We start from the raw sequence: 24,876 nt of genomic DNA, 5'->3' as shown, positions 1-24,876 counted from the left end.
TCAGGCGTGTTACGCATATTCTCAGCAATAGATCGACCAATAGCTTGAGCAAATGTTGCCAAGTCACCTAAGTGAGCAAGCACCATGGGTGGAGGTGCTCCAGAGACTACATGTGGAGTAGTTATTGGCATTGGGCTTGGCGCATAGGAAGCCCTTGGGTTCCATGTTGGGTACGATGTTGTGCCATGTGGTGGTCCATAGTTCATATGGGTGGCCCTAGGCATAGCAGACGTCGGCTGTGACATGCTAATGCTAGCCGGTATAGTCCCATGGAGATAAGAACTTGTGTATTGTGGTTATGGAGCATAGGTAGTTGAAACAATGGGAGGGGTAGGGACTACATGAGTGTGATGACCCATAGGTGCATACGATTGGTACACACTTGTAGGTACTGTTGCAGGCATTGAGCTACCATGTAGTGGTGCTTTACTAACAAATGAGGTCCATGGCATGTTTCTCAGCATGACCATCATTGGGGTAGGCATGGTAGCCGTGGTGTCATCCAGGGAAAGATGAGCTAGACTTGGAAAAGTAAAGCTATCACTTGTGGGCTCAGATTGCATTGAGACCCCTGACGAGACAACATATGGGGGATCGATGGGACTCACATGGGGAGTCTCCATTTGTGATAGAGTGCGTTGTGTCCCTTTGCCCGTGTCTAAAAATCGCATAGGACCCATCGAAGGCATGTTTATTCCTCGATTTTGCCTCTCGGACTGGATAATCCTATGGATGACATTGCAGATCATGTGTTGTTGTTCCTCTAGACTAGTGGCACTAGATATGGATTGTACAACTTCTAACCAACCCACATGGCATGTGTAGCCCATGTATAGGTCGGTCAAAGTCTCCGTGTGTAGGTCATATTCCCAATTTTCATTGAGAAATACCCCGTCCAAACTTGGTGTACTAAAGGGTTTCCGTGAGCTGGATGCAATGTTGCTTCCCGTGTTTTGACTTTTAGTCACCGCTACCTTAGAGGCGACTTTGGAAGGTGGTAGCTTGGTAGGGCCCTCATTAAATGAGGTAGGTAGAATATCCAGGTGGACACTCTGAGGGAGTGTGGGGTCTACAGGAGATGTGAATGGTGATTCTACTTCCCCACCCCCTTCGTTTACTTCACTAGTCGTAGGTTCAGAGCACGTAGCTCTACTAAAAGTTTCCATCAAACGGCTGAAAACACTAGTTCCACGTTGTTGGGCCCAGCTAGGTACGATTTCATTTGTTCCCCCGGGGCTTTGTGTAAGATGCTCTTCCATAATATCGTAGTCAGAGGAAGAGTCGCTAGCCGCTATATTTGGGTCTTGGGTTGCACTACCTTGGGTCCCCGTCGAGAGCGTAGACCCTAGCGTGGAAGGATAGTGAGTACCCCCGTAAATCGAAGCACTAGCTAGTTGTTCGGACTCTAGCACACGACCACAACGTAGATACATGTGCTTTGGGTGCCGTACAAGTGTCGGCAAGTACCCTCAAAGGTTACTTGCTTTGTTTTGTGGGTGTTTTGCACCCCGTTTTCTACTTGATTTTTTCTTGTTTTTGATGTTTTGTGAATGTTTTTTAATGTTTGATTTTTTTGATTAAAGAGTGTGATAGCTCGAAACGAGCATATAATTTAGAGGGTCGTTGTGTGCTTTATAGTATAATTTTCGGGCATCTGACGTTCCGTTGGTTCCCAAAAATCGATTTTTAGCTACGTGTGAAGCTAAAATTCGTTTTTTTAAAAGGCGACTGAGGCCTAGGCCTGAGCGTGAGCTTGGGCTTGGGTCTGGGATTGGATCTGGGAGATATTCCCGATCCCGGTCCTACCTTTAAAATTTTTATTTTATTTTAAATTTTTTTATTTTTTTAAAAAAAAAGGATAAGGCCGCCGCGGCCTGCGCGAGAGCACACACACACTCTATCTACCTACTTCTAACTAATACACCTACTCTTACACACTAACACACTCTATTAACTCTCACTAATATACTTCCTACTTACTGTACATAGAAAACTAACTACCTTAATACATAGAGAATAAACATAGACCCTTTGAAATCTCTATTAACAAAGAAAACTAACTACTTTAATACACAGAGAATAAACAGAGAACCTTTGAAAACTCCATTAACAAAAAAAAACACACAGTATAACACCAATCCTCTTCTCAACACACACACACACACACACACACACACACACACACTCCTTCTTTACCTTTCCTACGATAGAAATTGCACCACGGAGAAGCACAGAGTGCTACTCGAGCTTAATGCACGGCATTCCTCGGCAACGGTGCCAAAAATGTGCACTTATGTCGCACGTGTCAATGCAAGGAACTTGCCGATACACCGTGTGCGAGCCACAAATGGCTCCAAGCACACAACAAGCCTAAACTAGTAAGCTCAAAGAAGGCGATGGTGTGTCACTCACCGCTCTACGCTTGCTTCGTGGAGGATTCCTCGTCGCGAAGAAGAAGGAGCCGCTACTTCGCCTCGCTCAACCGCTTCGCCGCCACATCGTGCCTTCGTAATGCTCGATCGCCCACACACACACTCTCTCTCTCTCTCTCTCTCACATACACACACACACAAGGAGGTGAAGAAGAAGAAGATGGAGATGGAAATGGAGCAAGAGCACTCTTCTATTGCACAAATGAGAGAATGAGTGAATTTTAGGTTTAGTTGACTTTTATATGAGCTCACCCCATTCACACTTGGGCGCCCATGCTTAGCCAACTAATCCCTTGAATGTTCCAGTTAGAGTGCGCCTCTCATCGGCAATCACTCTTACCCTTTTCCTATTGGACCGACAAGCCCGATACCTGACTCTACCAAATAAATAATACAATGTCCGCCGTAGGTTACAACGTCCGTCATAGGTAATAGGGTGTCTGTGAGCGGTTGGGGTTAACACTGGTGCAAAGGTCCCTGTTTTCAGAGCCCTCTCCTTTGCTTGATATGTTGTCCACCTCTGCAAAGCCTTGCTAGCAGGCTGGTCTTCCTCTTCTCTTGTATCTTCCATGCTATTTGCATTCCTCTTACTCTGACGAGGCTTGATCAACAATTTGCACCTTCTTACCCTTACTGCCCAATGCTGTCAATTGATCGCTTTGGTGTCTATTTCATCCAAGGTTAGCGATGTACTTACATTTGTAACATGATTTCCTTGACTTACCTCCTTTACTGGGGTAGCATCTTTTGATTCTTTAACCTCTTGTTCCACTACTTGAGTCCTTTGAATAAACTTGTTTCTTGACCCTTCTTCTGTTATCTTCATCTTGACCTCTTTTGCAAGACCAATGAATGTGTTGGAGAAACCTAAACGGGAAAGCTGTTGGTCCGTTTTCCATGATGCATAGAAGGGGAATCACTCACTTATACTCTTATCGTGCCAGTGTTGATGAGTTAGTACATCCACAGGAGGTCATCGCCTTTCATAGGCTCCACTTTTCCTTTGTTTCAGCACGTACAGGGTGATGGCGATGCGTTTGACTATTTCTAGCCTTTTAGCTAGCAGTAGTTGTAAGTAATTGCCATAGTCAACACGTTGCATAAACTCCACTCCATTCAGGTGTAACTCGTCTCCAGTCCACTGGGTCTCACCCGTGGTCGACAGTTTCTTCAGGATGAGCTGTATGGGGAGAGGAGGAAGACTCTCTACCCGTCCTCCAAAGCAGTAAGGGCAGTAGCCCAACCACTCCTCCCGAGGGCATGGGAACCTTCTTACCACTTCTACTTTCGGGTTGTCAAAATGGACTGGTAGCACTCGCATGTGCCGTGTGAATCGATAGGCGACTGTTAGACCAGCGGGTAGACAGACATGCGAATAACCTCCCAACCATCCTATATATAGGCCCCTGGCCCTCTTCCATATATAGACCCCTTTACTACATGTGTGTCTGGCACATTGCCCGGTCCGTGCCCGTCTAGTCCTACCCTTGGCATGACATTACTCCCCCCTTGGAGAAGCATTTTCATCCTCGAAAACACAAATGGTGGTATCTTCATAAGAACACTAATGTTTTCCACCATGGCATCTCTCATGGATCCAACGGTTCGTTGAATCGGAACCCGGTTCATTGGGAGGTTCAATGAAATCAAGAGTAACATCTTGATTTTCTACTTTGTTGTCCCTGTGCAACCGTCTTGGTTAACCGACTCATAATCAAAAGAGCGTGAAGGCTCCATTTAGAACTCACTTGAGAATGCTAAACGAGTTATCACAACTAAGAGGTGTTTAAATGCATACCCAGGGTTTAGACTTTCTGAAGGTACTGGAATGTGTAATATAACCTCGGCTCATATTTCCATGAAAGTACTATGCTGACATACTCATCAGCAACAACCAAGTCCTTGACTTGCGGTGGTTTCTTACCAATAGTCAACCTCATCCAAACTGATGATTAAGGTTGATAACTTGAGAATAACAGGCAGAGACTAGAACTAGCTGTAACATGCCTTTCATCATATGAAGCAAACTCCAAACCAGAAAGGTAATCGATCTAGTTGTTTCACTTCTTGCTAACGTATGCACTTAGCATATCCTTTAGCGTGCTTTACTAACGTATGCACTTTGCATATCCTTTAGTACTAAATAGAATGCTTGTAAGCTGCCCATCCTACACGGGATGAATAGCAACAGTAAGAGTGAGGTGCTTTCCCCCAACCACTTACAGACAGTCGCCCATGACTGACGACAAACTATGACTCAGTCATTGAGTATCCAGCCATATACTCGATATGGAATGGAGACAACCAACTAGGTTTAAAGCAGATTGGAGTTTCAAGCAGCCAATCACGAACACCCATACTCAGCCATCACCTTGTATGGCAGGGTGTAAACTCATACTAAATCTGCAAGAGAGATTGCACTGGTAGTGCAAAAAATTGCAGAAACAATAATGTCCATGAATTTGCATGCCGCTCCGAATAAATTTGTGTTAAACACTGGGGGCCATAACACCTAGTGTGCATGCATTTAACACAAACATATCCGAATCGCAATTCCATGACGAGACTTTCCACGGTACGTACGTGAAAGTCTTGCAACAAATTTGGACCATAATAGAATGTGACAACCCGATCACACCTAGGTACCAACCATGAGACATTCTCATGAATATATCATATTTTGCAACAAAAGTTGGACCATAACAGGATGTGACAACCCAGTCACACCTAGGTACCAACCATGAGACATTCTCATGTACATAGCATACTTAGCTATATGTAGAAACGACCCTCCGTTAAGGTGGTTTCACAGCACTTGTAATCGTAACAAGTTTGTACTTAGTACCCGACAATTTTTGGCCACTGAAATTGCTCCTGATACTGTGTGCTTAAAATGATCAAACCAATGGATGCGACCAGCACCTAGGGACTTCGTCGCGACACATTGGTCAAAAGTTGGCGCCAGTGTCAGTCCAAGAGACTCATATTCTCCACATGTGGAATATGTCTCAAACAAGGATATCAAGAAAAGCGACATCCATCAAGTACGAGCTGGTACTTGTGTGTGGAGGTAACTGCAAACACTCCACAACAAGAGTGAGAGGGACCCTCATTATCATGCTCCACACTGGCTAAATTGAACTCCTTGAGTTCCTAGACCATGTTGTATCCCATGTGACAACATGTGCCAAATCGACCCTACAACTAGGTTCGTAACAGCATAAGGTATAGTGGACGCTACGGTCCAAAATACTCTGTTCCAACATGCCCTTGGCATGGATTTGAAACATTCAAGCGTATTTATACGACTTGCACTGAAAACCGTGGGTGTTGCCTGCGCAATCCAACCCCTTTGGTTAACATCCTTTGCCTATGAAATAAGTCCTAGATTTAGGTTCCTTTTAGTGTTGTTGGGTGTTGATAGCAACCAACCAACAGGTTCAACAATCCATCACTTAGTCTGTCCTTGACAGAGTTGTGAGTGTGATAGCAGAAGCATAATGCATAAAGTGGTGTAATCCATGCCACCTGCTTAGCATGCCTTGCATGCAAAAACGTAAGCCCTTGGCTACTATAACGGTCTCAAGCGTGAGAACCAAAACCATAAGTGCCTTGCACAGAATAAACTGGTAGGGATTCTGTGAGCTGACATTCCCTATTTTGCCAGTTCCCCAAACTTGTGTGCCAAAGCCCTTGATTCCAAATCAATGGCAGTATCTCGGCACGAGGGAGAAGCCGTGCTTCATGTAAAATTTCCAAAGCACTTTGCTTTGCACAATGACAGTAATTGCCAAGTAAAGTGTAAACATGGAAAAAAAAACAAGAAAAACTTAAACTTGGCTAACCTGGTAGTTGTTGCTGCAACTAGTTATCATGAAATTCCAAAGGAAAAGCTCGCGTAAAGGTGGCTCATAGCCAAATCTGCCGTGCGAGAGAGAGTTGTCGCATATGTATATTCGCCCTCTTGTATCATATACATCTGTCGTATACGGAATGAAAGAATATGCAAACATTTTGCCAAATCCGTCCCAAGTTTGTATGCTCATAGCATATGCCAAACGTGGGGAGTCTCAATGCAAGATGCATAAATTGAAGCCTTGCTTCATAGAACTACATCTGGCCTCATTGCCTACAAATACGATGGACGGCAGATGCCATAGCAAAGAGAATCAACCTTGTCGATCATGTACAAAATATTGACCTTGTCAAAATTTCATAGGGAAACAGCCTTGCCAAATTTTTCTACTGATTGAGAATCATAACATTTCCCGATAGTGAGAAAGATAGCATCTACAGCTGAGCTATCACATGTTAGCGATTGTCCAATACTTCTTGTTCAAAGCAACCTTTGCTTGACGAAATATCATATGGTGGTCAACATTGCATTCAGCTCCTAGCTGTGGATGTCAATGTTTCTATATTGCCTGCTTCTTAGCAAGCTGCAATGGCTTGGAAATGAGTATGCATCCAATTCATGGAGCCGTGCTCCTAGAAATCTTGCTTTCCTTTGCCTCGGGATAGCACAACGAGGAGAGATCAAAATTGAACAACCGACGTAAGACACAAACCGGTTTATTGGAGTGTCGCTCTAGGGAGCCTTGCCCTTGGAAAGTATCTGATGGTAAACAGTTACTTGAAATTATACTGGCTGGTCGGCCTTGCCGAATACCGTAATCGAATATGTCACAAGCCCTGCCTGAGTTACCTTTGTATCAACAATTACCTGCTGACTCGCGTGTGTTGTCGAGGGATTGTATACTCAAGCCGTGCTTGATGTTGATCCCTCAACCCAACATATGAGTTCCATGTTCTTGGGGGCTTCAGAAGAAAAACAGGAGGCCATGATCGTGATGGCCAAGTTCTTGCCGATTGCCGTGCAAAACGACTGTAGCCTTGAAATTCAAGATATGCAATATTTCAGATTTTCTGCATAGTTCTTGTGCAGCAAATTCCGGTCGATCTTCCCCTGTTGCTGAGATTGTACTTGAATCTCATTGCCGTCCGGAGCCATGGCTCCCATGCATCTCATGGGGCTTGGCCCTTGGCTTGATCCTAGGGTTGCCCTTGGGAGGCCGGGCATAAAGTAAAAAAAAATTGAAAAAGAAATTCCTTAGCGATGGCGGCAGACACAGGCGACGAGGGAGAGTTAAAAATCCGTCTTGCAAGTCGCCGAAGGGTTCCATGCAGCTTGGCGCAGTGTCGACTTCACCCTGTCAGCCCAGCGCGAGCCCAACGAGGCGAAAAAAACATGCTATGGTCGACCTCGACCCGTCTCCCCTTCCCGAAACAGGGGTCGCTTCCCCCTGGTCCCTCCTGAGTCAAAAACCCCGCTTGCTTGAAGCCGACTCCCGTGCTTCGACTTCATCCTCCTCTTCTCCATGGCACCACATGCAAACTCATGAAAATCCATGCAAAGAAGCATGAGGGCCACGACCTTTCTCCATGATTCCTTCATCGATTCCTTCACCGAATTCGTCTCCTCCATGAAGAGAGAGAGAGAGAGAGAGAGAGAGAGAGAGATCGCCATGCTTCCAGAGAGAACGCCATGATTCCCTCCTCCATAGCTCCTTGCTGCCCCCTCCTCTCCACCTTGCTCTGATACCAATGTTAGACCAGTGGGTAGACAGACATGCGAATAACCTCCCAACCATCCTATATATAGGCCCCTGGCCCTCTTCCATATATAGACCCCTTTACTGCATGTGTGCCCAGCACATTACCCGGGCCATGCCCGTCTAGTCCTATCCTTGGTATGACAGCGACCTTCTGCCGATTCGCCTCGCATGACCTTCTTTCTGGCAAACTAGGCATGACTCTACTTTTTGAACTTGAAGCACTCATGTGGCCAGGTGCTTCTTCTTTTGGGGTCATCTGTTTCTGGATTGGCCTAGCCCTTCCTTCCCTTTGTCTCGAGCAGCCCCTTTTGACCACTTAGGAGTAGAGGCTATACCTTTACTTGTAGCTTAGTTAGAGTTTCTAGATTATTAGTTTTGACCACCAAAACTTTGGCTAAGGTATAAAAGCCAATTTTTGTAAGTTTTCATAAGTTTTTTGGATAATGAAATACAGCGTGAGCTAACGGCGCTCACTTCTCTCCTTCTCGCGCTTCCTACTCCCTCCCGAGTTGTCACATTGTAGTTGTGTTTGCTACCTTCCAACCGTAGGTAAGAGCTCTACGCATTGATGTAAGCATTTTATGATATTTCGTAGCTTTTTGTGTTGTCGACCCACGGCCTAATCTCATCATAAGTAGGAATTACACTTCAAAATCAAAAATTTAGTATAGGCGGGGTATTGGGGCACCATTTCTAAGCATTTAGATGCACTCTAGGTCAAAAACGACTAGGTCAAAAATCCACTACTGTTAATAATCGCGATTTTGCACTTGACCTAAAGTGGGATTTGACACCATAAGCATGTGTGCTTAGGTCTTATAAACATGGCCTAGAAGTTTTGTTACGTTTGGATATCATTTGATGTTGTAACGGATGTGATTTGTTTGCTAATGAGTGATTGGCTTTTGGTGATTTTAGTCATTTGAGTGTAGCTTGAGATAGATGCGAGCTGACCTCTTGTAGCCTCTATACACTAGTCGAGTCAGCTTCCTCCCATGGATTGACAATTTTTTTGTGGTTCTTACTATGTCTGCAATAAGATAGGAGTGAGGTTAGACACTCGTTCCATATTTGACGCCGTTGTCGGGGACCGAAGAGACCTAAACTAGGGAAAAACACGAGCGTCTTGTGAAGTTATCCTTTAACTTTCTCTAGGATCTCCTAGAGTAAAAACTTTCTTTTTAAAACTGCATAGCTTAAGATTGTCGTCTTTTGCTGTGTAGAGGTAGCTTGGAAGTACTCGTACTTGCTAAGTACCTTTAGGATTGTAGGATTGTAGAATTATATTAGGAATTTGAGAATGATTGATGGACAAGACAAGTCTTAAGATCAATGCTCAAGAAACCATAAAAAACAAGAAAATAAGTGTTTGTGGACACTTTCCATAACCCCATTGCTGTAGAACCTAGGAGTAGGGTAAGTAGAATCCGAGGGGATTCCAGAACATTTCTCTCTCCAAAAGAATCAATTGTGAGTTGTTAGGTGAAGTTGTAGAATTTCAGGTCTACGGCTAGAAATAGCATTAAGTGATTGTCAACCACTCAATCCGACTGGAGAGTATACTTTAAAAGTTGTATGAACCAGTGGGTAAGCTCAAGGACGCATTGAGGTAAAAATTTCAAGAGTTTGCAAAAACTTAAATTTTTTACTTTTTCTAGACATTTTAGGCCAAATTAAGTTTTGACTTGACTCAGAGGCTTAAAATAGCTCATGAAAAGACTGTCCAAGGAAAAATTTCAAAAGAGTGTTCATTTTGGACCTAAAGTAAATAAGCGCTATTATTTACTTTCAGCTCAAAACTGGCCAAGGTTGATACCACAGACTCTATGCATGTGTACAAGCAACTTTTGTAAAGGGCCATAGAATTTGGATCAGTAAACTGACCAAAAACTGGGTAAAAGCAAAATTATGTACTGACTTTCGAGAACTTGAGTGTAAATTGGGGAAGATTCTGTTCAAACTTAAGGAAACTTGACTCATAGGTTTATATTGATGTGATAAATATGCGTATATGCTCAGTTGACCAAAAAGATGAAAAAAATTACCAGAAGTAAATAATCACGATTATTTACATCTACCTCATTTTTCAACTTTTTTGACCAAGTCACCATACCACCAGCTTTAGCATGTTATAATAAGCCCACAAATCAAATTTGGGAAGATTTAGATCATTGGATTGAAAAATGTGGCCAAATTTGCAAAGTTAGTCTGCAGATACAAAATTGTTGATGATTTAAACAAAAATTATCCAAACTTGATGAAACTTGGCTAGGGAGCTTAAGTTGAGTTGCTTAACAGATTTGTGTCAAGATTGTTTCAAAAAAGTGCACCAAAATAGCTACTATTTACATCTACTACTAAAATTGATATTCTTGTACATTTGAGTATACCACAAGGTCAAGCATATCAAGTAGACCACACAAATCAATTTTGGTGAAATTTGGATCACAAAAGTCAGACTTAAGCCAGATTCTTAAAAACCGAGTCTGTGAACACGAAATAGACGATAACAGATTTTGTTCAAACTTAGTGAAACTTTTTCGGAGACCTTAACAAGTTGTATACTTGGCAAATCAAGCCAAAAAGTGCAAAAAGCTGAGAAAAGTAAATAATCACGATTATTTACTACTGCTACACAGAGACACCAGTTTTGACTTTTGAACTTGTACAGTGTTAGACCAACATAATACAAGGCATCGGGCAATTTTGGTAGCCCTGGCTCATCAATTACAATATTTATCTGAAAAATGGGAGTTACAATATTCTTGATTCATCAAAATAATAAATGTTTTACAATGAGAGCTTCGAAAAATGGTATCCGATGATGGCAATGCTCAATCAAAAAGATGATTAAGCATTGCAGCAGACACAGTTGTGAGACTCACTCGCGGATAGAGGCAAAGACTTAACATAACATGTGTGTTAGTCCCCTGTCTTGTGTTCAAATAGCTTTAATGTTTAAACACTCGGCGGGGGGGTTGTTTTACCTTTTAAAAACCATCCGATTGTCGATAAGCGGGACTCCCTGCCACGCTGGCAGAGAGTCTAAAATCTAGATCAACCCCTTAGCAAGATTGATCACACTGAAGCTTATGATGGTTATCCTCAAGTAATTAAGCCAACGGCTTTAGTGCTAGCTGCTTGTGCTTTTAGAATAGAGTGCGAGGGGATTAGTGGAACACAACTCAATGTCAAGGGAAAGGCATTGGGGAATATATCCACTAGTGCAAGTCATGGAACGAATAAATAGAAAATGAAATAGAGAGAGAGAGAGAGAGAGAGAGAGAGAGAGAGAGAGGATGGGACGGATGGAAAGAAAATGAAATATAGAGAAAATATTTCCACCAAAAACGGAGAGAGAGAGAGAGAGAGAGAGAGAGAGAGAGAGAGGATGGAAAAGATGGAGAGAGCCCATCCAGGGAGTGGGCGCTATTGCTTGGTTGGAGGAAACGATGGAGAGAGAGAGAGAGAGAGAGAGAGAGAGAGAGAGAGAGAATTCACGAGTATTTGCCTGTATAAAGGCATATAAAGCTTTTTTTTTCTCAATTTAAAATTATCATTGACTGTGTATTTTTATTCAATTTGAGAAAAAAAAAAGCTTTATATGCCTTTATACAGGCAAATACTCGTGAATTCTCTCTCTCTCTCTCTCTCTCTCTCTCTCTCTCTCTCTCTCTCTCTCTCTCTCTCTCTCTAAATCTCTATCTCAACTGCCACTCTATAGGGGTGTTTGTTGATGTGGTCGCACAATTTTGGGTGAACGGTTGCGACATTTGCCAGCATTTGCTGGAGGTTGCATAAGATTAAGGAATCCAGTACAAAGTTCAAAGAGAGAGCTTTTTCAATAAATTTGCCAACTTGCCCATTTTTCATAAGAAGCTTCCTCCAAAGCTTTCTCAAAAAGCTCCCTCCAATCTCCTTCTCCTCTTGAAGGTATGCAAGAAACAATGCTCTATCACCAACTTTCTTGTGAAGAAATACTAGTGCATAAGGTACATCTCTCCCCGCTACAAGTACATCTCTTTGTGAAATATCCTTATTGCATATCACGGGAAAGAATAGGGTGTTTGAGGACAGATCGAACGGGCGCCCAACTGGTCGGACATGTAGCCGGCCACCACATTTGTACTCTATTAGTTTTCCAGGCTAGTGTAGTAATACTCTGTGTAAATCCTGATTCCAGAGTAGTGGATCAATTGCCTAAGTTGTAATGTTGTAATGGTATTTGTAAAGGTCCATGTAAGTCGGCCACTAGCCATTTAGAATGCCCTAGGTATAAAGGTCAATAACCTTAATGTGAAAGAAGGCTTATCTTTAGAGAAGAAAGAGCTTTGTTGTACGTACGCTCAAGCTACGAGCTTCTCTACTTGTAATCATCGCAACTAAAGATTGGATAATCCATTTTTAGCTTTGAAATTTTCATTGTGTTCCTCTCTCTTTGCACTTTCATTTAAGTGTAAGCATTTTCAGTTTTATTGAGGTTCATGACTACGCATCAGTGAGCCTAATCTTCATATATGAGTGTTTGAATTGCTATTTTTAGTCATTTTGACCATAGGAGACTGTTCTTAGACCATAGGGCGACCTTTCTAAATAGTTCTGTTGCAGTTTTCAGAACCTTTTTCATGATGGATTGTGATTTTGATACCTTGTTCGATTGCAACCAGACTTAGTAGGATCCTGCCCCTAGGTGTCCTAGACCTCCTTCTAAAGTTCCAATGGATTTCAAGTCCATTCAAGTGTCGACCTAGAGCTGTGAGAAAGAACATAGGAAAATTTCCCTGATCATTGACTGTTGGTTTGATTGTCAAGTTGTTGCATTAGCTTGTTAAGGTTCACTTCTTGAGATTGATGATCTCAAAGAGTCTGCGTGCCCCATCCGAGTCACTTCCCTGAGTATTGGCATTATGTTAGTAACAAAAAGCTATGTTGCAGACGTCTGTCGCAGCGACGACCCGCTAATATTGGCGCTGTTGCCGGGGATATGATCCTTAGATGTTGAGTGACTTAGTGCGTATTTAGAGCGTTGTTTTTTAAAGATTTGTCTCTCCATTCCATTTACACCTTAGCAGTGAAGCAGCTAGACACAAGGTTTAGTGCTTGATAGAGTCTAGAAGTAGAGGACTTGGTAGATCTATTCTCGATAGGTAAAGAGGGTTGTGAGTGAGATAGTCAAAAGCATTTCATTCTTTGATTTTCTCCTTGCTTTCAAAGTGTTGTTCCGTTTTACATTTTGACTTTATTTTGTACCATTTTGTTTGTTTTTTCTCATGTTTGAATTCAATACTAAGGAATAGGGTAAGTAGAAACTACCACCATTAAATTTGGGCTAAAAGATTGAGGGAAAAAAGGGTCAAAACCATATTTTGGCCAAAATGATCATAACTCTGAAATTTTGAAAATTTGATGGTAGAGACCTCAAAAGTGATCCAAATTCAATAATTTGTTGATCAAGGGCATTAGTAGACTCTCTAGAAGCAATCAGGAAAGTCTGGCTAGATTCTGTGGAGGAATATGGATCGTGATCTATGTACCCCAAAGACCATTTGGTGAAAAATGATCAGTGACACTAAGCATTAGTGGGATATTGCTCTGATCAAGTTTTCTTGGAAGAAAAAATGAAAAACCACATTAGAGTTGATTGTTAGGGAAAACAACAACAAAAATAGGGATTCTGACACAAAACTGTACAAATCTTGAGATTTTTGGATCCAAATTCAAAAAGGGGTGAGATTTGGCTTCTACATGGGATAGAGAACCTGCAGAACAAAATTCATGAAAAACTGATGTCAAACATGGATCGTGATCCATGTACTTTTTGAAATTTTGGACTGATATTTGACAAGTACATCCCTGATACTATTTGGGACAACTTTTCCAAAAGGGACAATGTCAAAAATTTGAAAAACGTTGGTCAAAAAAGCCAAATACAAAAACTAGTCGAAAACCGCAAAGCAGATAGAAAAACTCACCTTCGATTGGGAAAAAATTATCCAAATTCAAAAAGAAGTGATGGAATAGATTACTAATACTACAGGTAATTATCACACCAAATTTGGTGATGGAACATGGATCGCGATCCATATACCTCATGAAAAAAAATTGATTTTTTTTTGGCTGAGATTTGAGCAGTAGGTAGATGAGACATAGACAAACACTTTTCCCAAAAGAACCATTTGCAGAAAAAGTGTATAAAGTGGTCAAAAGAGTCAAAAATAGAACATTCTCTAATCTACCACAACAGAATGTAGAAGTCAGTTTTGGTTGGGCAAAACTGCTCCAAATCCAAAAATTCTTTGTGGAGCAAGCTACCAAGATCATAAGCTATCAGCACACCAAAGATCAAGTCCAAAAGTGGTGGAGCATGGATCGTAATCCATGTACCCCTTGAGAAATTTTTAAACATAAACTTTTCCAGCGTGTAGCAGAGACCATTGTGGAAAAAAATCTTCAAAGAAGTTTTGTTAAAAAGTTCAAAAAGTGGGTCAAAAGAGAAAAACCCTGTTGAAAGAGAAAAACCCTAAAATAGACCTAGGGATTGACTTTTGTATGACCTAAACCAGTCCAAATTACACAAAAACCATATAACAGGGATCAAGAGACCAGGGGGAAGCTGTGTGTCAAGTCTTCTTACTATCTGACACACAGGTACATGGATCACGATCCATGTTCCTTTGTCTCACATGCTGATACCAAACTTGCACCATAGTTGGAGCCCATCACAAGGAGTCTAGTGGTCTTTTCAAAATTGAATTTTGGATACCAAAAGCCCAAAACTACCAAGTACTTTGATAAAATACCAGAATTTACCTAACTTTCAATCCAAAGGTCCATTTTCAAAAAAAATCAATACCATAGGACCTACTAATCATGTTGAATCTGATGGTACCAAAAGAAGCCAATTTGGGCTCCAAAATCACGATCCGTGTACCTATAATGACAACTTGACCTGAAACTTTACAGATCAGTAATGCATACACAAGGAAACATATCCCCAAATCTAATTTTTTTAAAAATTGAGTAAATTTGGGTCCAAAGGGAGCAAAACACGTGACATACTGAAAAAGACCTAGTGTTGGCCATTTGATCTATCAAAACAAGTCCAAATCCAAAAAGATTTGACTTGTGGACATAGAGTATAACAAGCTGCCAAGAGATCAAGTCCAGAGTTGGTTGCACATGGACCGCGATCCATGTACCTCAACCTCAGTATTTGATGAAAATTGGTATAGAGCTTGCATATAACCTTGTCTACACACAGTCAAAATTTGAGAAAATTTGGAGAAAAAGTTTTGACTGAGGAACATGGATTGCGAGCCATGTACCTCAGCATAGTGGGGGCATCTGACTTGATGTTCTTGTAGACATACTTGAGGACATCCCAAATCTCAATTTTGAGCTAAAAATACCTTCTAGAGACCAAGATACAAGTCAAAGTTCCTGTGTTCTTGTCTTGAAACTGTTTTGAGTGTTGTTTCAAGTGCAGTTCACTAAAAGTGCTCTAACTTTTGCTAGACAACTCCAAATTGAGTCAGGTATAGGTAGGAAGAAAGCTTGCGGGCAATAGGACACACTTGAATGTTGAACTTGATTTTTTCTAGGTTTCCTAAATCCAAACTTTTAGGGTACCCCAAGAGTAGTTCCTAGAGACCAAAAAGTCACAAATTGTTTACTTTTGAGAGATCGGATCAGGGGCAAAAAGGGATAAAGATGCACTAAGCCAAAGTGGGCTTGTAAGATACTATCTTGAGAATCTTGAGTGAGCCTTAATCATGACAAATCATCCACCACCAGGATTCTCTACTCCACTCAGAGACATGCAAAACGTTGGAATGCTGACAAGTGGGAGATTGGGAGAATACATAGAGAAGAGGCATCCTTTGATCAACAAACCGAACGTGAGATTCATAGAACCAATGAAGCCATGCGAGCTCTTATAGATTACACTTATGAGGGCTTATATAGATTCACAAACAGGGATCCACATATCTTTTACAAGTGTGTAGAGCCCTATGCTAGAGAGTTGACCACCCATAAGAGAGTATAAACTTGTAGATCCACTTGACCTAGAGAGATATACGTACAAGGATACTTTGATCTCTACTTACTTGCAGCCAAAAATGATGTCAAAGTACACATCACAGAGGATTCCACCGGGATCTTCTCCAAGACTAGAGGAGAGGATGAGAGACGTCTCTCTGAGAGACCACAAATTGGTTAGATTGGTGACTACACCACAACGATTAAGACCATATCAAGTGGATCAATGTGTCAAGACAAAGTACAGTGGATTAGGGGATACATATGCTCATGTCTCACTCTTCAAACAAGTGTTGAGAGCTAAATAAATTGCAGGTTTCCATACTCATTATGAGGGATTTGGGTTAACACTGGAAGGAACAGCCTTGACTTGGTTCCAGCCATTGAACAGAGATGATTTTCCAAACATAGCACGAGTCTTACTAGAGTTTGTAGAGGAGTTCTTGAAAAGGGGAATTAAATACAATACGGTGTCCCAAATCTATGCTTTCAAACAAAAGGCGAACGAAAGAGTGAGGGAAGCTTTGCTTCGCTTCAAAAAGTACATAGATACATGTCCTATGAGAGAGATACCACGTGATGAGATATTATCAATTCTCTTTGTAGAGGGCTTTAAGAATGAAACTCTAAAAAAGGACCTACATTTGAAAGGATGCATGACGTTTGAGCAAGTCACTAGAGAAGCTCTTTATCTAGTTGACAATTGCAATGCCTACGGAGAAGTGACCGAAGATATAAACAACATGACTAGTAGTGCCTCATCTTTGAAGAACAAATCAACAACAAAGAAGGATGTTCAAACTCCTTGGGAACCAATCATTGATCAAGTGGTCGAGGGGGTGATTAGAAGAATAAACCAAGGCTACAAACAAGACCTAAATGTGCGATAGCCTCAATTGAGGAGATGTAATACTTGTGGAGGGGATCATCCCACCCCATGGTGTAGCACTTAGCCAAATCCACAACGTGTGCTAGGGCGACAACCACCTCTTCAAAATGATAGTAGAGTAATATTCAACTACAGTCAACCAACACATGTGCCACAACCCATGACAAAATAGTACTCCATGGATACGAATACACTCATGTTCATAGCCAATCAAGAGTATGGCTCAAAGAAAATTCCTACCATGCAAGAACAAGCATTGCCTAGATCCTTAGCTATGAAACAAGAAGATCAATGATGTGAGTGTGGAGGTGACCATTGGGCACAAAGTTGTCCAAACAAGGGTCCATAAATAGGAATATTTGTATTTTGTGAACGTTGTGGGAGAGACCATCTACGCCAGCATTGTGCTAAAAATACGGACTACAAAGGAAATACCGCGTGATGCCTTCTTCAAGCGGACCTGAGGTAGAACCCTCCATTCCTTTAAAGCTAATGACTTGAGCTCAAGCTCAAGAAGCTGCCAAAAATGCAGTCCTTGAGGAGGAACCCACATTGCCACCCCAAACAGAAATTAAAAACTCATCGGCAAGAACAGGAAGAAAATCATGGAAAGCCAAAAGGGAAAAAATGAAAGCAAAAAGTCTAAAGAGAAAGCTGCTTTGGAAACCGAATTGAATCAAACAAAAGAGCAACTTAGACGAGAGCAAGAAAGCAACAAAAACGCAAAGGGACCTAAAGAGTCAAAAACTAACTCGGGAGGTTCAGTCTTGGTCGACAAAGTCTCTGAACCTTTAGATGCAATCCTCAAGGCCTATGAAGCTAGGCTAAAACCCAATCAAACCCAAGAGGATAGATGGCTAATATATCCTCATCTAGGGCATCAAAAAGAGAGGTTGCAGGAGCTCATCTAGAAGGCCCAAGATCTTATGGAACCACATATTCCAGATGCTCCAAAAATTGAGGTGCTAATGCGCAAAAAAATCTCAGAGTTGAAAATCCATGGTATTGTAAACAGAGATCAAGAAGAGACAGGAGTTGAGGCACCTTTAGATACAAGGGAAGTAGCCAATACCACAGATGGGGTGGGCTCACAAGCAGTGATGCCTATTCCGGGGGTAAAAGAATCATGGCCACAATCCTTATGGAAAACAATCAGAAATCATAAAGACGATAGTGCTACTTTACAATCAGCACCTATCCTTGAGATAAACATGCATCACAAATTTTTCCCAAGGGATATAAATTTTTTGTATGGGGATGTCGGGTCTGTTGCATCTGAAGAGAGTAAACCACGCTCTCTAAAGACTTTGTCATATTTCTTAGGAGAACTTGAAACAAATTTGAAGGTTAAAATGGTACCTTCTCAATGGAAAGCCACACCAAAAATGATGGATACCAAGAGGTTGCATGAATTGACGTCTTCTCCTATACAATGCACACTTTATCCCTCAGAGTTACTAAAAATTAGACCGCATCTATATATGTGGTTTTTGCTTTATTGCAATAAGATAAAGACAGGTTGGAGAAACCCCCTTTAAAAGGTTACTTTTTGTGCATTGAGATTATATGCATAAAAGAATGGATTTGATTGTATGCGGTATACATGATTGTAAGCCTATTGCTATGCCCTTAATCATAATTTGAAGGTGCAATCCAATGTGGTTAAGAATGCCACCATGTTGAGGAAGATTGTGGGTAGCTTGATTTACTTGACGATCTCAAGTCCAAATTTGAGCTACACAACTAGATTAGAGCGAGTTTATGTAGCTTCTTAGGAAGCTACACTCGGACACAATGAGGCACACATTGCGTTATGTGAGCTCTAAAAGAGCTGTGTGCATGCTACTTGGATTATGCAGTATCTTACGAGGCTAGCACCATTGTTACGGATGCAACATTGGATTGCTACTCTTTATCATATTAGTTTGTGCTCTCACTTGTTGGAAGTGCTATTGTCACATGGAGCAGTAAGAAACAAGCTATGGTTGCTTTGGCAAGTGTAGAGGTTCGGTACAAGGTGTTGCAGTGGTAGCATGGGTGAAAATGCTACTTGGAGAGTTGCCAACATACAAGTTCAAAGATGTGTTGTCATCTACTATGACAACCATAGTGGCATATAGTTGATACGAAACCCACCATTCCACATAAAGAGAAAGTACATTTAGGTACTAGAACTTAATCCAAGACATGGTCTTGGATGGTGACATCGACCTTGGGTACATGAAGACAAACGAGCACATTGCAGACATCTTCAAAAATGCCCTTGGAGCAAAGAAGCTAAGGCTATTTTAAGCTATGCTTGGAGTATGTGATATGGCATTAAGCTTGAGGGGGAGTTTTTGAGATATCAAGCTTTACACATGGTATGCATGGATGACTTGTCACTCACATTTATCACTTGGATGAGGTAGCGTACATGAGGATCATTGTCAATGGTATTAGAAATTATCTTCACTAATATGGTCTATCTATCGAGAATGATGGACACTTCTCCTCATAGCTAGCTTACTGGTGGTTTCAATTTGAAAGTTGTAAATAGTCTCTTGTTATGTATTTATCACTTATGTTAGAATATGCACATATGTGTGTGCACATACACGCATTCACTCATAGTGCAAACCTAGAGTATAGCTATACCAAAAGGGTATTATCTTATGTTATGTATTTATCACTTATGTTAGAATATACACATATGTGTGTGCACGTACACGCATTCACTCACAGAGCACAGCTAGAGTATAGCTATACGAAAAGGGTATTATTTTACAGACGAGTTTCAAGCTACTTCTATCGCTTCTCTAACCAATAAATCTTAAACTTTTTGTAAAAATTAATATATGGTTTAACAAGTGAGAATTAACATATTGTCTTTGTAGTTAATGCAGAGTTCAAAAGTAGCTATGTTTGTATTGAAATATGGACACTCATGATGAGCAGCTAGATTATTTGGACTCACAATCTTGAGTGGGGAGTAATATTCCATTAGTAATCTTTGAAGACCCCACAAGACTAAAAAATATGTCTTGCTTTGTGCTTAATAGAAGCCCAAGTAAGTTTAAACTAAATCACATGTTTCAAAACTCTCAAGTGTAATTAGCCCAATATGAGTTGAGCTTTGTAGTGTCAATTGTTCTATGCTAATTTTTATGTTTATTTGTAAGCTCGAAAGTAAGAATAACCATCCAAATGCATATCCTTAACTTTGACATAGTTGTATAGTGGTTAAAATTGTGGCTATACCACCACAATATGTGCAATTAGTTGCACGGTTTATACCTGCATTTCTACATGCTTATAGTCATTGGACCATAGCCACAATGTGACGAACAATAACTGTTGTCAATATTTTCAAAGGTGCTACGTTCTAATTGTAGAGTTTCTTGTTAGTTTTTGGCTCCATTATACTACTAAGGACTCATTCTCATAGTGCTATATCAAGAAATCAAGCGATTTGATGTAATAAAGGGGCTCCTATATTAGGATTGGGGGCTAGAAAGGTACTAAATACATTAAAGCTCGTCGAATTGTATGTGAGCCTCACATACAATATTTGCGTTGTCGGGGTGGTATCTTCACTTTGTGACTTGCATATGAGATGCTAGTACATTAAATATATGTGTTATTTGTTGCAAATTAACTTTGGTGCTAGTTTTGTTTCACAAAAAGTCTTGAGACCAAATAATCATCTAGGAGGAAGTAGGAATGCTTGATATTGTAGATTTGGAAACGTTTTTTCAAGGTTTTTCTCTCAAAGGTCAAATGCCTGTTTTATGTGGAATGCAAGAATCAAGTTTGAAATTGCATCAGTAATTGATCTATTCTTAAGAGATTCTACACAGTGACTTGTGCAGAAAGGAAATTCATGTACTGACACTATCTATAGTTGCCACCCTTCTTGTTTGTTTGGTCTTGCCATAACAACAAAGGATGCATTCGTACTGCGTTTTAGCGAGTCCAACCCCATGTATCACTTGATGTTGAAGCTCCTACAATGAGGAATGCAAGCTTTAGGGTCCACTTCTCATCTTTACAAATCGTTTTTGGTTTTGGTTTGGCACCTACATACCATTATTGTAATGCTAGATATTACATTTAATCTTTAATGGTAACATGGTGACGTATGGCAGAATTTAGAAGCGTGTAGGCCCAATACATAACACGAGATAGATTACAAAGGTCACCACAATGGGCTGCTAAATAGTGTAAAGAGCTACTTACCCCTATCTACGAACTCCCACATTGCACATTAGATTGCATAAGAGAACTTAGTAGTACTAAAAAAACATGGCTCGGATAGTGCAATTTTAGGCAAATAATAGCGAGTCCTACATAGATATAGCTATTAGTCTAGAATGACAATAAGTCTTCTAGTCAATTGCTCATGAGATTTATATTCAAGTTAACCCTACTCTGCTGGATGTAAATATGAGTTCCTCCATGATCATCACATTGTAACAGTAACTCCCTTGCGCGTCGTGTTCTGGTTGCTTGGAAGGAATGTCTTGAACACAATCACATGCGATCTGCCAGCACTGCAGGATTTCACATTAATTGTCCCCATGATCTGCTTGCAGAAGCCAAGGATCTAGTGCCTCAGACGTACATCTCTCATTCACAAGCTGCCTTACCCAGCCTACCAGATTTGTGTCTTCAAAAAATTCGTCGTCTGTAGGTCGCTTCCCAGTGAGGAGCTCTAGCAAGATCACCCCCAAATGAGTAGATGTCGGTAGTACGCTGGAGGCACATGGCCAAGTGAACCTGCTAATGTGCTCACACTCAGGTAGACGTCCAATGCTTGCCATGCCACAGTCAGACACTCTAGTCTCAAGATTTTTGTCAAGTGACACGTTGCTGGACTTTATGTCCCTGTGGATTATACAGGGCGGCCACTCCTGATGTAGAAAGCAAAGCCCTGGAGCTACCCTGCATGCAATTTGCTTCTGGGGTTGCCATGTCAGCCTCTGTTTCATCCCCTTATCTCCATGTAGCCTATCATTTAAGCTTCTACCCTCCATTTACTCATACACTAACAACCTCTCATCGCCCACCTTGCAATAGCCTAACAAGGGCACCAAGCTTCTATGCTAAATCTTGCCCGAGTCTACATCTTGGTTGTGAACTCTCTTTCTCCTTGATAGCCGAATTGCAGCAGCTTCTTGATGGCAATTGTAGACCTATTAACTCGGCTTTGTACACTGCCTTGCCAATGCCCCCTCTGCCAATGAGGCTCTCCTGGCTAAAACCGTTTTGTCACCTCTATAAGCTGTGCAAAAGCAAGCTTCCTAAGAAGCCTCTCAAAGGTAGCCACATTGATCGAGGTGCTCCCTCTCCCCTTCTATGTTCCAGTTGCTGTTTCCATGCCATGGTGCCAGATGAAGATTGCTGAGCACATATCAATATCTAGTTGTCCCTTCTTAGCCCTCAGCATGAAGATTTCTGAGCACATCATCAGTATCTAGTTGTCCCGTCTCAGCCCTCTACATGATACCCCACACCATCAACATAGAGGAGTGCAAGAGCTATGATAATTCGCATACCAAGGCTGTTGGCCCATGGCAGCACAGCCAAGTGATTATGATTGATGCGTACTCCACCTGCACTACCGCTGATGCATCTCTCTGATGTCTTGTTATCTTCTGACATTGGCACAAGGTGGCAGGGGTTGACCGCATAGACCTGGGTTGTGCTCAAAACCTGCTGAAGAAGCAATGCTGAGCTGCCCAGTTGAAAACGAATTGGGCCAGAGAAGTAGTTGTTAAGACACATCAATTTGAATCAGAAAGGAGCAATTGGCAAGTGGCCAAAGGCCTCCTTCAAGCTTTTTATAGCAGAACTCCTATGGTTCTGATATGGATAAAACTCGCAGGGATGGCACCCGGCACAAAATTATTAGGCAGTGAGATAACTAATCTCTTCGGGTATGCTGCCCTCCAGTCTGTTGTAGGAGAGGTCCAGTACCTATATGCTACTGAGGTCTGGATCATCATTTAAGAGGTCTCCTGCGTAGAGTCTAGAGGAATTACATGAATTCATCAATGGAGTTGGGGTGAGAGCTTCTAGAGTTTTTTTTTCCCGAAAAAACATCCTTCCATTAGTTACTAAAACTGCCCATAGGGCTACAACCACCTCTAATAGAGAGGGCTACATCAAAGCGGAGACTCTCCCAATGAGAAAACAAAATATGTAAAATGGGGCCTAAATCACAAGATGGGAGGGGGGGAAAGCCACACAGGTCGACGGTAGTGCCATCTGGGTGCATTCTGGACCATGGTGAAGAAGGGCCCAGGGCGCCAGAGTCGCAGAAAAGCCTCTTTGCGCTCCTACATGCAATCAGAGCTGCCTTGTAGCCTCTCAAACTGGCCCCCAAGAGTATGGACCAACTCCAGCCAAAAGTCGCCGCCGGTGGGACATGGCAAGCCTCGAAGATGTGGAAGCAATGGGCCCGCCAAATGAACTAGAGTGTCAGGTCACAGACGAGCTCCCAACACACCTCTCTCTCACTACTCCACTCCTGGGGGGTAAGCTTTGTAGCAGGTTGAAGTGTAGGTCGACCCCCCTGAATCACTATCATCCTGCTGGTGGATGATAGCTCAAACTGTAGCGCCGGGCCCGTGAGGGTGGACCAGGCAGCAACTCCCCAAGTGTGCTATCGCGCTGTGGAAAGAGCTGGCATCAGCCAAAGAACCCGAAGCCAAACCTGTTGTGCCATGGGGCAATTCCACAAACTTTTTTTGTAAATCAATTTGATTTATCTATCTGTGGGAAACCTCAAAGAGAACCAAAAAGATGAAGTACAAGCAAAGGAACACAAAAGTGTTCGACTGTACAAAATAGCTAAAAGCATTCATAAGAAAGCTGATGTATCTCTGCAGTGATATCACCAACTTCCAAGGCGAACCGTAAAGACTGCCTAAGGGAAAGGCAGGGGATCTGCATGAATTCGATGGAACATATGGCCATTACGCTGTCGCCACAGCCTCCAGTAAGCCCAAAATCCGATCCACATGAAGAAGATTGCAAAGCGCTGCAATGCCAATGAGAAGATACCAAAAGCCCAAAACCGTTTATAGAAGACAGTCGTGGGAAAACGGAGCCGCATACACGCAGATACTCGACGAAGAAAGTCTCGAGTAATACAACAATCCCACAAGAGGTGACAAACATCCTCCTTGGCGGATGAGCAACGGACACAGGATGAAGGACAGATACGGCGCATCCTAAGAAAGGTACCCAGAGGGAGCACACCAAGTAAACAACGCCAAAGAAACAAACACTCTTTCAGCGGCAAACGGCTTTCCCATAATGCAGATAGAAGCCTTCTCCACCAAATATCTGATTTATGCATGTGCTAAAGAGCATTGCAATGATCAACAAGCCATGGTTGAGGCAAAAGAAGAGCATATGCCCGACCGGCAGAATAATCTTGAAAGGGCATTTCCCGAAGATTCTAGCTCCTAATCCCTGTACATTCCATGAGACGATCCTCACGGGGTCAGTGAGAAAAGGTAGATGCTGCCACAGCAGCGAACCTCGCTATCTTTGAGTTCGGTTTGGATGGGGAGTAATCTGCATCTAAGCAACCTCTAGACGAGCGTATCATAAGCGACTGTCCTACCCAGGCCCAAGCCGAGAGTGTAGCCCGTAATACATAGCAAGGGGCGCTCTGGGTGTCATCAAACAAATGCACCACAATGTGCCTGCAACCTACTGCATCCGGTGGAATCACACTGAACTTGGCCAAAGGCCAAAGTGTCTATACTAGATCTGTCACCCCTAAGTCCCCTATGTGGTGTGAGAACTCAGTGGCCTGGACCTGAAGCTATTCAAGAAATGTGTGCAGGGTCCACTCTGTAGCATCCTTGCCGCACAATGAAAAGCAGAAACCTATCGTTGTTTCCAG

At 42.0% G+C, this 24,876-nt stretch overlaps 1 pseudogene; it reads right to left on the bottom strand.

Moving 5' to 3' along the window:
• Nucleotides 1-21,523: 21,523 nt before the first annotated feature.
• LOC147450059 (brassinosteroid LRR receptor kinase BRL2-like) lies at nt 21,524-22,199 on the bottom strand (annotated as a pseudogene).
• Nucleotides 22,200-24,876: the final 2,677 nt, after the last annotated feature.

This window comes from Adiantum capillus-veneris, chromosome 9 (assembly GCF_014529385.1).
Source record: "Adiantum capillus-veneris isolate H3 chromosome 9, ASM1452938v2, whole genome shotgun sequence".
Classification (NCBI taxonomy): Eukaryota; Viridiplantae; Streptophyta; class Polypodiopsida; order Polypodiales; family Pteridaceae; genus Adiantum; species Adiantum capillus-veneris.
This window is presented reverse-complemented; position numbering and strand designations above follow the sequence as displayed.